The sequence below is a fragment of the Cynocephalus volans genome, chromosome 5 (assembly GCF_027409185.1).
Source record: "Cynocephalus volans isolate mCynVol1 chromosome 5, mCynVol1.pri, whole genome shotgun sequence".
NCBI classification, from domain to species: Eukaryota; Metazoa; Chordata; class Mammalia; order Dermoptera; family Cynocephalidae; genus Cynocephalus; species Cynocephalus volans.
Window position 1 is genome coordinate 37,837,902 of NC_084464.1, and position 18,398 is coordinate 37,856,299.

General features: G+C 41.5%; 2 protein-coding genes across 2 annotated transcripts in view; both read right to left on the reverse strand.

Moving 5' to 3' along the window:
* LOC134377921 (histone H3.1-like) overlaps positions 1–18,398 on the reverse strand; it is a 173,855-nt gene that overhangs the window by 42,390 nt on the left and 113,067 nt on the right. The window lies entirely within an intron of this gene.
* Positions 15,823–18,398, reverse strand: part of LOC134377941 (histone H2B type 1-C/E/F/G/I) — a 32,088-nt gene continuing 29,512 nt past the window's right edge. The window contains exon 2 of the mRNA XM_063096762.1: positions 15,823–15,840. The gene's annotated coding sequence lies outside the window, so the exon portion shown is untranslated. The remainder of the gene's footprint in view (positions 15,841–18,398) is intronic.

Here is an 18,398-nt window from a genome sequence, read left to right on the forward strand (position 1 = left end):
CCTAGCTTATAGACCTGCATGAAGGGGTCTGGTGACCCAGCCTGGCATGTGAAGGGTTTGTGACCTAGCCTGTGAATGGGCTTGAGGGGTCGGGGAGCTCCAGACCCAGCCCTATCTCAACCATCGGCCCAGTCAGTGCAGGATTACCGGCAGCTAAAAGAGCCACAACAACTAGCATGGGCGCCTAGCTTTACAATTGGCCTCATGAACAGGATTAAGAGCTAGACAATTGGTGCTGTAAGGATTCCAGGCCTTAGCCATAGCTTAGCAGTAGCCAGATAACAACAAACTCACATGGGTCTGTTCATTCACATCAAAAACACTTATTAGGCAAAGGAAATGATAACTACCCTCACAATGCCTTTAGTTTACAGTAAAAGAGAAAAGTCATGGGGAAAGAATAGGCAGTAATGTTTTACATGTGTCAGTGTAGGCAGGGTAGAATAGAAACTAAAGGGGGAAATGTCCAATTCTACCAGATAATGGGAATGGATATAGTGTCGTGGAGAAGCCACTTCGGTTATGTCTTAAATGGCAGTAATACATTAAACCTAAGAACCCCAGCAACCTGCAGAGACTGCATTTTTTTGTTGTTTTTTAAAAAATTGTTTTAATAATGGTATAACTTCAGTATAGGCAATTGGTAAGAGGATACTGTAGTGTCACCTGGTAGAGAGCAGCATCCCCAGAGAAGCAAGGTCATTGACATTTTTATTAGTGGCATTATATTAGGATATATAATACTAGTTAATACTGGTTTGGCCTTTATTATATGCCACGCTCTATGCTGAGGGGCTTCATATATCAATTTTTGAATTTGAAATGTAATTCTAAATATCTTCCTATGAAATAACTGTTATTATCACCTCTTTTCAAATTGAGACTTAGAGCATTTAAGTGGCTTTACAATATAATGTTTGACTGCCTTGCAGACTGATTATAATTCATGTGCTTTTAAAACATACAACTATTAGTGTATATATCAGAAATGAGATAAAAGAGGGCAGTTCACAAAAAGTCAGGTTACATAAAAGTAATCAGAGCAGACTCTTGCTTTTCTCATCAATAATGAATAAAATATATGGACAGTTTCCAGTGAATTTCCAATAGAAATCCAGGACATTTTCTCCCTTAAAGTTTCTAAGGCCCATGGAAGAGCCGAAGGATAACAATTAACAAAAGTAGTCGTGGATTGGCCTCAAACTCTTCCCATGTGAACGATGGTATGCCATGAGTTCTAATGGGAGATAGCACTCCAAACCAAAATGTATTATAGACAGTTTATTTCTAACCCGCCAGGTCTGTAATCATTACCTTCTAGTTGTTTCTATATCTGTTAATAGTAGTTAGAGGTCATTTAAATAATCATTTGAGCCCTGGCCGATTAGCCCAGTTGGTTAGAGCACAGTATTATGTAACACCACGGTCTAGGTTCTGATCCCTATACCAGCCAGCCACCTAAAAAAATATATATATATATATGTATATATATATCATTTGGGATCAGAAATTATAGCCCCTATTTAGCAGATGAGTAGATTGAGCTTCAGAGAAGTTGGAGTGAGGTCACAGTATAGTAAAGGGCTAGGAACAAACAACCTGGCCTTTGGACTCATATTTAGACGATATTTGTATTAAGAAATGGAATTGTCAAGAGGACTACAAACTCATGAGCATTTTCACCTTCACTTACTACCCGCATTGGTTATAAATCCAATAGAACTTCAGGCTATTTAATGGATTAGGTTATGTCTTCTCTACCTAATTGTAAACTCCTTACTAGAAAGCAAGATATGCTGGCTGGTTACCTCACTTGGTTACAGCACACGGTGATACAACACCAAGGTCAAGGGTTCCCTGTACAGGCTGCCAATAAAGAAGAGAGAGACAGATGATAGATTAGATGAGTCAGTCCTAAGGATATCAGTGAGTGATAAATGCTATGGAGGGGGGGAAAAAAAAAGAAGAAAGAAAGAAAGATAAATTTGAAAATGAAATGAGATTATGTTTAAATAAGTTTTAGCATGGTTCCTGGCAAATAGATTTTACACCTACCACTATTACATCTCTTATTATCATTCCTATTTTACTTAAAGAAACCAATTTGCAATTAAGTATGGTGCCTGAATGCCTGTCAGTCTTTGCTCCTTTTTCAAACCCCACCCAATGATGGTAAAGGATTTTACAAAGAAGGCATAAATCCTCAAAGATGAAGAGAATGGGAGAAGAGACAACCCATGAGAGATATAAACAGGATTTTGGAAGCTGGAGAGCAGATGAATGCTAGGATAGATGAGTGCTAAATGCCTTGTTACACCAGAGAAAGCTGCATCCAACACCCGCAGGAAAACACATTAAGAAATAAACGAAATTCCTGCCATAGAACCCTAGAAATATTTGGGTCTTTGAGACATCAGGTACCTCTAAGGCCAGGGATGTGGGAGGGACTAAAACAGGAGTATTAGTTAGAGATCTGTGTAAGAAGCATTTTGATGTCTGGATCACCTCCCCACATGAACAGCCAGGCAACTGCGTGAGCCAATCTCAGCAGAAGACTAAGATTATTTCTTTGATAATGTTGAACAAGAAAGACTCTGGACTCAGAGACCTCAGGCTAAAGATGGTTAAAGATAGGGGTGCAGGACAAAATTGAAAACAGGACTTTTTTTTTTTTTTTGGCTGCTGACCAGTATGGGGACCTGAACCCTTGACCTTGGTGTTGCAAAGCTGGGTTCTAACCAACTAAACTAACCCAACAGCCCTGAAAACAGGAGTTTAAAAGAAAATCTGTTTAGTTAAAATTAAATTCTCCCAGCTCCTTTTCCCATTTGGCTCCTAGAACCCTAGCACCCAGACTTAAATTTCCATCATTTTTTATTTTAACACATTTTTATTTAGTGTCTTCTGTGTATAATACACTGAGCCAGGTGCTGTAAATGTATTAGTTTCCTAGAGCTGCTGTAACAAAGTGCCACAAACAGAGTGACTTAAACACAGATACTTATTGCCTCACAGTGCTGGAGGCTGGAAGTCCAAAATCAAGATGCTGTCTAGCTCTTAACCCTGTTCATGATGCCAATTGTAAAGCTAGGCGACCATGCTAGTTGTCACGGCTCTTTTACCTACCAGTAATCCTGCACCGACTGGGCCAATGGTTGAGCTAGGGCTGGGTTTGGAGCTCCCAGACTCCCCAAGCCCATTCAAAGACTGGGTCACAAACCCTTCACATGCCAGGCTGGGTCACTAGACCCCTCCATGCCAGGCTGGGTCACCAGACCCCTCCACTCAGGTCTATAAGCTAGGCAACCGGCCACATGGTCCTTGGAAGCCACAGGTCTGGTAAAACATGGCCCCACAGGGTGGGGCGCCCAAGGTGGTAAAACCCAGCCAAAGTGGCACTGCCTTGCAGGGGCACTTACTCCACCCACACACACAATGTTTACTGAACCACCCTGAACTGGCTCTGAAAGGAGGGGAACCTGACCAAATTACTCTAGTTTCCCAACAGATGCTGAAAGGGTTGGTTTTTTCTGAGAGCAGCTCTTTCCAGGCCTCTCTTAGCTTCTGGTAGCCTCTGGGGTTCCTTAGTTTGTAGATGACATTTTCTCCCTTTATCTCTCCACATCTTCTTCCCTCTAGGCATGTTTGTCTCTGTGCCCAAATGTTACCTTTCTATAAGAACACCAGTGATGTGAATGGGCTCACCCTAATGACCTCATTTTAACGTGATTACCTCGATAAAGACTGTATCTCCAAGTAAGGTCACATTCTTAGGCACTAGGGATTAGGACTCCGAAGTATCTTGTTTCAGGGGCAGGGACAAAAGTCAACCCATAACAGTAAATTTATATATGAATCAAAGATTTGCATGAAACTTACTCTAGTAAGAAACACTAAGAATAACTTAAAATATTTTGGCCTTGGCCATGGTATGATAGTAGAGATATTTCCTGAGATTAGAAATGCAGATTTGGTTGGAAGATAGAGAAGCAATTTACAGTCTAGTTTTTTTTTCTTTTGTTGTAGTTTGTTTGCCCCCCACTCTGCCAAGTCTGCTTTTAAATTGAGTATTTAGACCATTTACATTTAAGGCATTTTTTTTGACATATCAGGGTTTGAGTCAGCCCTTTTATTAATTGTTTTCTGTTTCTTTCCTCTGTTTCACTTTTTTCACCTTTCTGTTGGAGTGAGTAGGACTGAAGCCATGTTGGGACCTAAAACCGCCTGGGCAGTAGGAAAATTTAAAAGACACTTTTTTCTTGGCATGCATTTTTTTGAGTTCCCTCTTTTCCCATGGAAAAGATGGTGATGACGGGGCAAGATGACATTATTTACATAAACATAAAGTCATTTTCCAGTCAGCCTGGAGCTGCAGACTTGCACGCACTATCCAGACACTGAAAAATCAAGGAAGACATCAATAAAACTATGTTGTTTCCACCCCTCCAGCAGAATCCTGAGATAACAGCAAGGATGAGAGCAGAAACCAGGCGCTGCCTTGGTGAGACCTTGAACCCAGCTCCTTGCACAGAGCTCCCACAGCTCTCGTCCCCCTCTTCCTGCTTTTCATTCCCATATTCCATTCCCTCAACCCCCTCTTTAAAAACCCCTCAGTAAATCCAAGTCTTAGAGATGGGTTTAGCCTGGCCACTCTCCTTCAGGTTTAACGGAGCGATGGGTTAGCCTGACATCTCTCCTCAAGTCTCCGGTATTCCTGAATAGAAGCTGACTTCCATTTTCACCACCATTTGACTTTTGGATCATTTGTTTTTGTTTGGGGCAGGTAGCTGGACTTGAGTTTGATAAAAAGATTTTGGTGAGCCTAAGCCAGGAGATGAATGCCTGGCATAACAGATTTTGGCAAGCCTTAGCCAGGAGTTGAATGGCCTGGATTCTGTAACAGATTTTGGCAAGCTAAGCCAGGGCTTTTGTAAGGGACAGGCAGCAGACTTGGGTTTGGTAACACTGTGGGCTACTTGAACATCTTTTTATAATTCCATCTTGATTTATTTATAGTATTTTTTTAGTATTTTGTTAGTGGTTGCTCTGGGTCTTACAATGTATGTATAAACTTATCACAGAATCAACATTTTATCATTTTAAGTAAATCACTGGACATCTCATTTCCGTTTATATAGCTTTACCCTCCCCATTTTAAAGTATTATTTTCTTGAATATCAGATTGTGTTATCATTTTTGTTTCAATCATCAAATATGTTTAGAAAACTCATAAGAAGGGCCGAGCCCATGGTGCACTCGGGAGAGTGCAGCGCTGGGAGCGCGGCGACGCTCCCTCCGCGGGTTCGGATCCTATATAGGAATGGCCGGTGCACTCACTGGCTGAGTGCTGGTCATGAATAAGACAAAAAAAAAAAAAAAAAAAAAAAACTCATGAGAAGAAATAGCCTCTTATGTTTATCCATATTTCTTGTTTTTCCATTACTCATTCTTCATTACCGATGCTTCAAGATTCCTTCTTTTATTGTTTCTTTTGCTTTTATTATTTATTTATTTATTTTGGTGGCTGTCCACTATGGGGATCCAAACCCTTTGACTTTTGTGCCCTGAACAACTGAGCCAGCAGGCCAGTATGCACCTTTGAACCTATTGATTAAAGAGAACAGGTATGTGGGAACAAGTACCCAGAGAAGCAACCTGGCCTCAGTGTAATGGTTCTGTTGATTCGGGTAACTCTGTTTCTACTTCCTTAAAGTATTAATCAGAACCCAAACTCCATTCATCCCTGTGCTTTCTGAGTAAGGAGTTATTTCACCATGATTTCTAGCCCTGGAAGAAAATGTGTCCCAGCCATGGGAACATGGGATAAATGCAGGCTTTGTCCATGGCCTTGCTGAACAGAAATCATAGATCTCTTGGATGGCTGTGGGTGCAGTCTTCTGCCATCTTGAGATAATCCTTCTGTACTGCCACCACCCATGTTATAGAACTCATTTCTTAAAGAGAGCATCTCTTAGAGTCTTCCCTTCACATTCTCTACACAACCACATAGTTCATTTAGTCAAAGACAGTACCGAGACCGAGGTTCTTGCCTAGGTGGATGTTTTAGTCAGTTTTGTGTTGCTATAACAGAAATACCTGAGACTGGGTAATTTATGAAGAACATAGATTTATTTGGCTTACGATTCTGGGACAGCTGAATCTGGCATGGGCCTCAGGCTACTTCTACTCATGGAGGAAAAGTGGCAGGCAGCTGGAGGGTACAAGCAGATCACATGGCAAGAGGAAGAAAGAGGAGAGAGAACGTGCCAGGGTCTTTTTAAACAACGAGCTCTCACGGGAACTAATAGAGTGAGAATTCAGTCATTAATACCCCCTCCTCCAGGGAGAGTATCAATCCATTCATGAGGGATCCGCCCCCATGACTCAGTTTCCAACACTGCCACATTGGAGATCAAATTTCCACATGAGTTTTGGAGGGGACAACACATCCAAACTCCATCAGTGGGCAAACAGCTCTTTTTGAAATATGACAGTAGGACCAGAGCATTTGACGCTGGGGCCTGTGGGAGGCCCTGGAGGGTTCTATGGAGTGGGAAGAGCTGGTACAGAATGTGAAGCTCTTTAGATGGGAATCCAGAGTTACTGTGGGACATCATGAAGCAAAACATCCAGAGAACTGGTGAGTAGGGAAAGGAGCCCTGAAATTAGGTGTGGACATGACCCAAGGAGGGGTGAGTGCCAGGGACTCCCTCTTCCCCCAATTTTTTATGAGCATATCAAAGTTTCAGAACCTATGGAGAATCATTCCTGTGTTTGAAAGTGATAGAAAGTGAAGGTTTTCTGTGATGTAAAGATGAAGGTCCTCTCTGCCCAAATGCTATGTTGAGGGAGAAGAAAAGGAAGCTTTTACTTTTCTGGGCTGAAATACTGATCCTTTTCAGTCTTTGGAACACCCAGGTCTCACATTTTGCAGATGGTTCTAAGCTGGGACCTCTAGGAAGATGGCAACTAGGAGAGCTTCAGGAAATATGGATATGAGGGGTAGGACTACCTCACATCTCAGCCAGGATCACTCAGCTGGAATGCTGACATCCCTGAGGCCCGGAACATACTGCAGGGTCTGAAGAAGGACAAAGCCTTGGCACAACACCACCTTTGTCAATGGTGACTGTTAGCACTATCTTCAGAAGTACCTTGAGACCTAGGAGGAAACCTCTGGTGCAATTAGGTAACTGTCCCTTCTAATGGAATCTTTAACACTAGCGTTGGCCTTGTGACCCTCTGCATCCTGACCCACATCCTTTGGTCAGAGAAGCCAGTAGCCATTAGAACTTCACCAAGGCTCATACCTAGACTTGCAGTCCAGTAGTGGGCTAGACCTTAGTTCTGTCAGAGCAAGGATTGGCCTGGAGGCACAGGAAGGCAAGTGAGAAAAGGGTCAGGAACTCCTGACCAAAATCACAAGAAACTTGAATAGGAGCCTTCATGCCATTTAATTTATAGTCTGAGTACTAACTGACCAGTGGAGCAGCTCTTTGTCTGTAAATGTGCATTTCTTACTTTTGTATTAAACTTGCTGTGGTTAGTTGAGCGCTTGCCTGGGGCCAACCCACACTTTGCCAGAGAGGTGTGTATGCTTTACTTTGGTGTTAAACTTATCTCTGATGGGCAGCTGCTCACTCTCTTGAGCCAACCTACCCTTTGTACTAAACGTTAAGTATGCATTTCTTACTTTTGTGTTAAACTTGGTACAGGCCCTGATCAGTCTTTGCAACTAGGCCACACTTGCTCTGTGAAGCCTACACTTCTCATGTGTTCTATTGTTATATTAAACCTGTTTTCACCTTGTACTGTGACTCTGCTCTTCAATTCTTTCCTGTGGTGGAGTCAAGAACCTGCTACAGGACAGGGTGGGTTGAGGCTGACTACCGGGCCTTCCCAGACCCTCTCCTCCCATATCAGCAGCAGGTGATAGATGTGCCAGAGGCAGATGCTCCAGTGAGTTCTCCTCAAACCTGGAGCTAAGGTCACCTCACCCCTATCTCTCCACTGAAGTAGAGCTGACTCTACTAATATGTGTTTTTTATGTCCTTTTTCCACAGAAAGATTACTCAATAACTACCTCAGCATTTTTAACACGTAACATTCAATTCACTATTATGACAATCAAATGAATAGCACTTCTTTAAACTTTTAAAGTCACTCACATTTATTAATCTACCAAATTTTTTGTTTTGTTTTATCATGTTTCAACTTGGACGAGGCACCTGCTTCCCGATCAGAAATTTAACATCATGGTCTGGCCCGTGGCTCACTTGGGAGAGTGTGGTGCTGACAACACCAAGTCAAGGGTTAAGATCCCCTTTACCAGTCATCTTTAAAAAAAAAAAAAAAAAGAAATTCAGCATGAGAAACAAAAGTACTTTTGTTTTCCATGAATGAGTTGGACAGTCCGAACCAGCTGAATTTGATTATTTTAATGAAGTATCCCTTCACCTAAGCCCTATGGTTCTCACTCTTCCCCACACTTAGTAGATGCAGAGTTAAATTTTCCTGTTGGGGTCCAGGGCATTCATTCCTATTCACAGTGGTTTTATGTTTCTCCTGACTCCTCCACGAGTATTCACTGATCATCCCCTTCCTTGTCTTGGCAAATTTTTTCTTCAGTCATGTTTTAACAGCCATAGCTTGGGCTACAGGTTATGTTATATCTGTCAGCAGAGTGACCTTAGGCAAGACTGCCGAGCCAGAGAAATGCAGGGTTCAGTGAAGATCATTTACACAGCCACACCATGCAGCAAGTTAGCTATGAGAGACAACTAGGCCAATTGGCTAAGCCTGCCTCCAGGGATTTGGGCTAGGAGAGGACCCCAGTGCGGGGCTGACTAATGGCCCAGAATTATAAAATACTGTCAGTTGGGCTCTAAGAAGAATTAATGAATCCTAAGTATCTGTAGCTTCAGAACTTATTTTCTGATCAAAAATTTCTAGTTATCATGAAACCATAATCACCTCAGATGTCCCCAAAGATTCTCTGGTGGCCCTATAGCTGTTTGGGGTGGCAGTGGGGAGATGCTCTTGTTAGGAGCAAATGTCTCTTAATCCTGGGCAAGTGTAGATTTAAGGTGATAGGTGATGAAGTGAATCAAATCCATTATGTTAATATTTTGTGTTAAGAAAGAATGTATGCGTATTTTATATTTTAAGTATTTCAAATGATTAAAAGAATTTGGCATAAAATGAAATTGAGAAATTGACATATATTTGTGATTTTTAATTTGATATTTTACTAAGTTGATGAGCATTATTAGAACATTTAAGAACACAAGATTTTTTGATTTTTTTGTTAATCAGATAATTGGATACTCTAACAATCCAATATACCAAATTGATAATTACAAAAAGTTTTAAAAATTTGATTAGTCAAATTGCAAAAGCTTCATCAAAAATGACCATTAAAAATTTGGTAGATTAAGTGTAGTGTTGAGAACACCAAGGTCAAGGGTCTGGATCCCCTTACTGGCTGGCCAGCCACCAAAAACAAAACAAAAAACCAAACCAAACCAAACAACAAAAAATTTGGTAGATTAATAAATGTGAGTGACTTTAAAAGTTTAAAGAAGTGCTATTCATTTGATTGTCATAATAGTGAATTGAATGTTACGTGTTAAAAATGCCGAGGTAGTTATTGAGTAATCTTTCTGTGGAAAAAGGACATAAAAAACACATATTAGTAGAGTCAGCTCTACTTCAGTGGAGAGATAGGGGTGAGGTGACCTTAGCTCCAGGTTTGAGGAGAACTCACTGGAGCATCTGCCTCTGGCACATCTATCACCTGCTGCTGATATGGGAGGAGGGGGTCTGGGAAGGCCCGGTAGTCAGCCTCAACCCACCCTGTCCTGTAGCAGGTTCTTGACTCCACCACAGGAAAGAATTGAAGAGCAGAGTCACAGTACAAGGTGAAAACAGGTTTAATATAACAATAGAACACATGAGAACTATAGGCTTCACAGAGCAAGTGTGGCCTAGTTGCAAAGACTGATCAGGGCCTGTACCAAGTTTAACACAAAAGTAAGAAATGCATACTTAACGTTTAGTACAAAGGGTAGGTTGGCTCAAGAGAGTGAGCAGCTGCCCATCAGAGATAAGTTTAACACAAAAGTAAAGTATACACACCTCTCTGGCAAAGTGTGGGTTGGCCCCAGGTAAGTGAGCAACCAACCACAGCAAGTTTAATACAAAAGTAAGAAATACACATTTACAGACAAAGAGCAGGCTGGCCTTGGAGTGAACAGCAGCCTGCTAAAGGAAAGTTTGATACAAAAAAGAAAGACACTTCAGGGGAAGTGTGGGCTGGTCCCAAAGAGCATGAGCAAAAGCCCCTCCTTCTACCAGGATTCAGCTTCTACAATTTCATTATCTAATACATATTCATAATATTTACTCAGTGTTTAACTAAGGGGGTGATTCCCAGTTATGTAACATAGTCTTGCACATGTTCAGTTGGTCTCTTTTAGAGCATGATCTTTGGTTAAATTCCATCACATGCATTGAACACACCCAGAATATTCTAGGTGCTTTCTAGCATCTCTGGTGGAAAGTCATTCAAAGGATAAACTCCCCTCTACTGAGCATGCTTAGCTGCTGGGGTTATGTAACTCTTTTTTACTCAGCACACTCAGCCATTAGAATGATACAAACCTGCCCCTTGTGGTCTCAATTTCCCCCTGTTGGTACTGAAAATAGGTGTAGTTAGCAATAGTAACTGTTCTCTAGGGAAGGGCCCACAGGAGGGGCCTGAGACCTTGGAGAGTGGTTTGGATCACAGAGGAGTGTTCTGAAACCTGAACCCTGGGAAACTGAGCAGCTCTTATCTTACTGCTGCTGTGGCTTGGCTAGCTGCATTCATTCAATCTCACTCTGTATAGAAGACTGAGAGCTGTGCTGTTCAATACGGTACCTACTAGCCCCAAGTAGCTATCGTAATGAATTAAAATGTAGTAAAATTAAACATTCTGTTCCTCAGACACACTAGTCATATGTCAAGCGTTCAATAACCACAGGTTGCAAGTAGCTATGGCTTTGAACAGTGCAGAAAGATTTCTATAATCACAGAGAGTTCTAATAGAGCATTCCCCCACTCTTTCCAACTTACCAGATTCCTTAAAAGCTCTCAAAAATAATTTAATTCATTTGAATTTTTCTCAGAGAGATTTCAGTGAAGCCTTTTTTTGGAGGCATGGACTTCATGACACTTGGAGCTCTATGATTCATCCTTTCCTACTGTATTAGTCATCTCAGGCTGCCATAACAAAATACCATAGACTTGGTGGCTTAAAGAAACAGAAATTTATTTTCTCAGTTCTAGAAGCTGGGAAGTCTAAGATGAAGGTTCTGGCTAACTGAATTTCCAGTAAGGGCTCTCTTCCTAGCTCTTCCTAGCATGTAGTTGGCGACCATGTCACTGTGTGCTCACATGATGTCCTCTTTGGTTTGTTTTTTGGTGGCTGGTCAGTGCCTGGATCCAAACCCACGACCTTAGTGTTGTAAGGCTGTGCTCTAACCCACTAAGCTAACCAACTAGCCCCTGACATCTTCTTTGTGTGTGGGGTGGGGGGGTGAGGGGAAGGGAAAAGATAGAGAGAGGGCTCTCTGGTATCTCTATTTATAAAGGCACTAATCCCATCATGACAGCCCCACCCTCACAGGCTCATCTAACCCTAATTACCTCCCAAAGACCCCATATCCAAATACTATCACATTGGGGGTTAGGGTTTCAACAAATGAATTGGGGGTGGGGGGATAATTCATTCAGTCCATATCATCTACTTAATCAGTTTTCTGGGACTGCAGTAAAAAAGTATCTCAAGCTGGGTGTCTTAAACAACAGATATATTGTCTCATAGTTCTAGGGGCTAGAAGTCTGAAGGTGTCACCAGGGTTGTTTCCGTCTGAGGGCAGTAAGGGAAAATCTGTTCCAGGCCTCTCTCCCAGCCTCTGTTAGCCTCAGGCATCCCTTGACTTGAATGGGGGTTCTCCCTGCATCCACTGCCCACATTTTTCCTCTGTACTTTGTTGTCTGTCTCTGTGTTGAAAGGACACCAGTCATGTTGGATTAGAGCCCACCCTAGGAAACTCATCTTAACTTGATCATCTGCAAAGAACCTATCTCCAAATGAGGACATTTCACAGGTACTGGGAGTTAGAAATTCAACAACTTTTGGGGGGTACATATTTCAACCCATACCAACTACACTTCCATGAGGGTTTCCAGAGATATGAAGGACTGAGGCTTCAGCACTAGCTGAAGGCCTGAGGCTGGCCCATCTGTGGTTCTGGGCCTCATGGAGTGAGCTAACATCTCAGGCGGGAGGAAGGCGGGTTTGGGAAGAGGAGAAACCAAGAGTCATTCTTCATCCCACTCCTGTCCTCAGAAACTCCTCAGTATATGCGACCCCCATCAAACCTCCTGGTGGTAAATGGTGCTGCAGTTCTAAGCCTTCTGTTTCTTCCCTGTGCTACCACGCTGAGCTTACTGAGGGGCCATGAAGGCATGGATTTCGCCCACAGAGAGTGCCAGTCCAGTGGGAATAGAACCTGTCAGTGCTGAGTGAATGTTACTTCCCTCAAGGAAAAGATGCCAAATATTCCTGCCATGCTGAGCATGGAGGCCAGAATGGGCTCCTCATGATCATGTGGAGTAAGGATCCAGGCTGTCCAGGTTGGTATCCCAGGATGAGTCTGGAAGGGGGTTGGATGATGGACCCAGAATCCAACATGCTAGTGAGGTGGGGAAAGGAGTCAGAAATTCAGTCCTGTTGAACCCCAAACATTGCATCTCATTTCAGAGTCTTCCTCTGATGTCACCAACACTGCTACTTGAGTCCTCATTTTAGTAGGCATTTTGGCCATGGCTGAAATTGAAGTTCTTTGAGAATGGCTATTTAAGTCAGGTAAGAAATAAAAGTAGAAGAAAAAAAAAAAAAAAAGAAAGAAAAGAAAAGAAAGAAAGAACGATGGGAAGAGGGATAAAGGGGCTATCTTTGTTCTGCCTAGTCAGCTGCTGGAGTACTAGACCACAGAACAATTGCCAGTCTCTTACCTCCAATCTCCCTTCATGGAGTGAGAGCTCAGCCCTGCCACTTACCACACCCTGCAGGTAATCCTCCAGGGCCACCTGCCAGGAATAACCTGCACAAAGGAGTGTGTGTGTGTGCATTTTTAATTTTCTAAGTGTCTTGTGGACTCTTCTGGGTGACTGTGTGGACATCTAGCCCATCGCCTTCAAATCCATATGGTATAATGGCCCTGTTTTACCTCTCCACCCTCTCAGTGAAGGATAACAATCTGCTCGCAACCTCTGGTCACCTTTACGGGATATGTCTGAGATATTCTTTGGATAACATTCCCAGGAATGGAGTTGAAGCCCCCAGTCTGCACTCCCATCAGCAGTGCATGAGGATTCCTATGTCTGTATATTCACACCAACACTGGGCACTACTTAGCTTTCTTATTTGTTAATGCTCTAATAGATGCAAGATGACATACCACTTTGCATTTCTTTTATTACCAAGTGCTTTGGGTCTTCCTGTACATCAATTCCCTGTTCATTTCTTTCACTCATTTTGATTTGGGGTTTCTAGTTTGTTCTCCTTGATCTACAAGAGTTCCTCATGTATTCGAATTACTAATCCTTTTGTCTATTTCAGACATTGCATATAATTTTCTGCCATTCTGTCAGGTGTGTATTAACTTTATCCATGGTATCCTTCATTGAACAGGAATCCTTAACTTTAAGATAAACAAATTCATCAATTGCTATTTTATAATACGGCTTGTGTTTTTTACATTTCTGACCATGCCCTACATTTATCCTTTGGTAACTTCTCACTTTCCCATCTTCCTCCACTGGAGACTAGCTATATATGTGTATAAGGGGTGGGGGTGGGGGCAGTGAGAGGGTTATGTGTATGTGTATAATATGAGGAAGTCAGATAAGTATGTATATAGGGAACTGATGTCAGGTATATGTGTACATGTTGGGGAGCAGAGGTCAGGTGTATGTGAAAATATGGGGAGGAAAGATCACAACTCTCCTCATCCAGCTGCTCTATCCTTGCATAGGAGGCTGAGAGGTGGGGGTAGAAATCAGGAGGATATCCCTCCCTTTTTATTAGCTCCAATGTACTACAGGATTGCTGGTGGTTATTTCTCATAGAATTTTTATTTTTTTAAAGATGACCGGTAAGGGAATCTTAACCCTTTGACTTGGTGTTGTCAGCACCACGCTCTCCCAAGTGAGCCAACCGGCCATCCCTATATAGGGATCCAAACCTGTGGCCTTGGTGTTATCAGCACCACACTCTCCCAAGTGAGCCACGGGCTGGCCCTTCTCATAGACTTTTTAAAAATATCTGATAGATGGATGTTTTTTCCCACAAGGTACAGCTTTTAGAATCATTTTTATTTTTTACACCATAACTTAATTAACACTTGTTAATTTATTTTAGGTAGGACTTTAAATAGTCTTCTCAACAAATGGTGGTGGGACAACTAAATAGCCAGGTGAGAAAGAATAAAGTCGGACCCCTACCTCAGACCACGTATTACGAGTCAGAAGCTCTAGAATTAGGAAAGCTGATGGTGTAATTCAGTTAGAGTCCAAAGGCCTGAGAACCAGGAACTCCAATATTCAAGGGCAGGTGAAGATGGAGAAGAGAGAGGGAATTCACCCTTACTCTGCCTTTTTGTTCTGTCTGACTCTGAAAGGTTTGGATGATGCCTGCCCACATTAGTGAGGGAGATCTTCTTTACTCAGTCTACTGATTGAAATGCTTTTCTCTTCTAGAAACATCTTCATAGACACATGTAGATATAATAATGCTTTACCAGCTATCTGGGCATCCCTTAGCCCAGGCAAGTTGACATGTAAAATTAACTGTCATCTATACAAAAATTAACTCAAAATGGATCAAAGACCTAAATGTAAAAACTAAAGCTATAAAACTTTTAGAAGAAAACATAAGTGTAAATCTTCCTGACCTTGGATTTAGCGATAGTCTCTTAGAAATGGTACCAAAAAAACAAGCAACCCTCCCCACAAAATAGGTAAATTAGGTTTCGTCAAAATTAAAAATGTCTATGCTTTGAAGGTAAATGGAAAAAACACGAACTGTTTCTCCCACTCTACTCTCACAGCACGCTTCTGACACCAGTATTTCTCACCACCAGCAAGCAGGCAGGCAATCTGTTTTCCAGCAGACACCAACTGGGTGTCTTTCAATTCATTTCCCATGCTATTTACATGAAGACAGCATTGGGTCTCACAGTCTTGTGGGACTGAGCCCACTGTAGGCATCAGTCACAAATCTGGACCACTGGAGTTTCTGTCTGACCAGCTTCAAGTTGAGGTTCCCACAACCCCCACTTTGGGTTTGATTAATTTGCTAGAGCAGCTCACAGAGCTCAGAAAAACATGTTTACTGGTTTATTATAAAGGATATTGCAAAGGATACAGATGAAAAGATACATAAGGCAAGGTATAGGAGAAGGGATATGGACCTTCCATGTCCTCCCAAAGCCTGACACCCTCCAGGAACCTCCACATGTTCGGCTATGAACCCTGAACCATGTGTTCAGCTATAAAGCTCTCTGAACACTGTCTTTTCAGGTTTTTAGGGAAGCTCCATTACATAGGCATGTTTGAAGCATGGACAACTGTGTAGAAATATGATTGGACAAAAAGGGCATGACCTAACACTAATACACTGGGGAAACCCAGTAAGGCCTGTTTGTTCAGATTCTTCTCAGCCTTTCTGTGCAGCTTTCCTTTCTTCCAGGTGTGCGGCAGGGCTCCTCCTGAAATGGGCGTCTTATCACCTGCAATTAGAGAAAGTAGGTCAGAGAATATTTTTATGGCCAGCTCCAAGACAGAAAGGCAGAAGATTAGAGTTTTGCCTTGGTGAGCCAGGAACCATTAACGAAAAGCAATATTTATATATATGATAATATCACTGAAGTACACCATCAAGAAAGTAAAAAGACAGCTTATTGAATTGGAGCAAATATTTCCAAATCATATATCTTATATGAGACTTATATTTAAAATATATAAAGAACACCTACAGCTAAATAATAAAAGGACAGATAACCCAAATAGATAAATTGGCGAAAGATCTGAACAGATGTTTCTTCAAAGAAGATTTACAAATGGCCAATAAGTGGATAAAAAGATGCTCTACATCTCTGGTCATCAGAGAAATGCAAATCCAAATCACAATGAGGTACCACTTCACGTTCATTAGGATGGCTGGAAAGATAAAGATGAACAATAAGAGATGATGGCAAAAATGTAAAGAAATCAGAGTTCTTATACACTGCCGATGCGAAGGTGAAATGGTATTGTCACTTTGGAAAACAGTGTGGCAAAACAAAAAATGGTATAGTTACTTTGGAAAACATTGGTAACTCTGTTTAACCTGAAAAGATTAAACATAGTTACTATATGACCTAGCAAATCTACCTGGGTATATAGATATTTACCCAAGTGCTATGTTCTGAAAATGTGTTCCCTCCAAAGCTCACGTGGAATCTTGTTCCCCAGTGTGGCAGTGTTGAAAGATTGGGCCTTTGAGGGGTGATTGAATCATAAGGGCTCTGTCCTCATGAATGGATTAGTCCATTCATGAATAAATGGGTTAATAGTTTAACGGGTTATCAGGGAGCAGCCTGGTGTCTTTGTAAGGAGAGAAAGAAAGGATGTGGATGTGCTCTTTGCCCCTCTCACCATGTGATACCTTCCACTGTCTAAGAACTCTGTGAAGAAGGAGGTCTTCACCAGATGCGCTCCCTTGCCCTTGTATTTCCCAGCCTCCAAAATTGTAAGAAATACATTTCTTATTTCATAGATTACTCAGTTTCAGGTGTTCTGTTACAAGCAACAGAAAACAGCTAATACACCAAGAGAAATAATGTAAGTTCACATAAATACTTATACATGAATGTTCGTAGCAGCATTATTCCCAATATCTAAAAAATGGAAACAACCTAAATGTTCATCAGCTGATAAATGGATAAATAAAATCTGGTGTCGTATAGCCTTACAATGGAATAGTATTGGTCCACGAAAAGCATACCTGAAAACATTATGCTAAAGGAAATAAGGCAGTCACAAATAAACTACATATTGTATGATTCTGTGCATATGAAATGTTCAGAATAGAAAACAGATTGGTGATTGTCTTGGTCTGGGGGTTGGGTAGTGAGGGAAGGTGGAGGGATTTGGGAGGTGACTAAAGGGTATGGGGTTTCTTTTAGGAGAGGTGGAAAATATTATAAAATTAACTATGGTAATGGTTGCAGACCTCTGTGAATATACTAAACACATTCACTTTTACTTTTTTTTTTTTTTTTCTTTTGGTGGCTGGCCAATCTTTATATTTTAATAGATGAATTGTATGGTAAGTGAACTGAATCTCAATAAACCAGTTAACCAAAAAAAAAAAAAAACAAAAAACAAACAAAAAAAAACCCAGAATAGTACAATCAACCCCCCAAAGTACTCATCTATTCAATTACATTTAAGAGGCCCTGATTTCCAAGTCTGATTTTTTGGAATTGCCAAAATTTGTATACATGCTTAGAAAAGTATTGCTTGTTGGATTTGTTGGATATTTAACGGTTTTGGACAAATCAGATAAATTAAATTTGTTAATACGGTTTGAAATGTCTAAGGCAGTAATTCCCAAACTTTGGGGGGAGGTGGGAGGGGGGTGGAGCTTTAAAAAAAATCTCAATGCCCGGGTGGCACCCATACCAATCAGAGTATCTGGGGGTGGCATCAGGGCCTCAATATGTTTAATGATTCTCTAGGTAATTCCAATGTGCTGTAGTGTGTGTAAAACATTCGTCAGGTAATTTAATTATGTAAGTTGTGAAAAATGTTTCAAGTGGGACCTAATTTAATTAATCAAAGAACAAACTAAAGTTTTTATCAAAAAATTATTATATTTCTAATTCAAACCTGGCCCGCAAGTTGGATTATGCTTGAGATAAACGTTTTGAAAGTGTATAATTGAATGTTTAAAGTATTTATAACTGGGCCGGCCCGTGGCTCACTCGGGAGAGTGCGGTTCTGATAACACCAAGGCCGCGGTTTCGGATCCCTATATAAGGATGGCCGTTTAGTTCACGTGGGAGAGCGTGGTGCTGACACCACCAAGGCAAGGGTTAAGATCCCCTTACTGGTCATCTTTTTTTTAAAAAATTATTTGTTATTTAAATATTGAAGTTTTAGATAAAATTGTGAAATATGCTTTCTCCAAGAGCAACACCCCCCTCAGGAGCACGGCTGGGTCCCTGAGTGCTTCCCGAGCAGGTACCCTCGGCTGCAGGAGGGAGAGAGCTGAAGTTCGGGAAACCCATCGCTCTTCACCCCT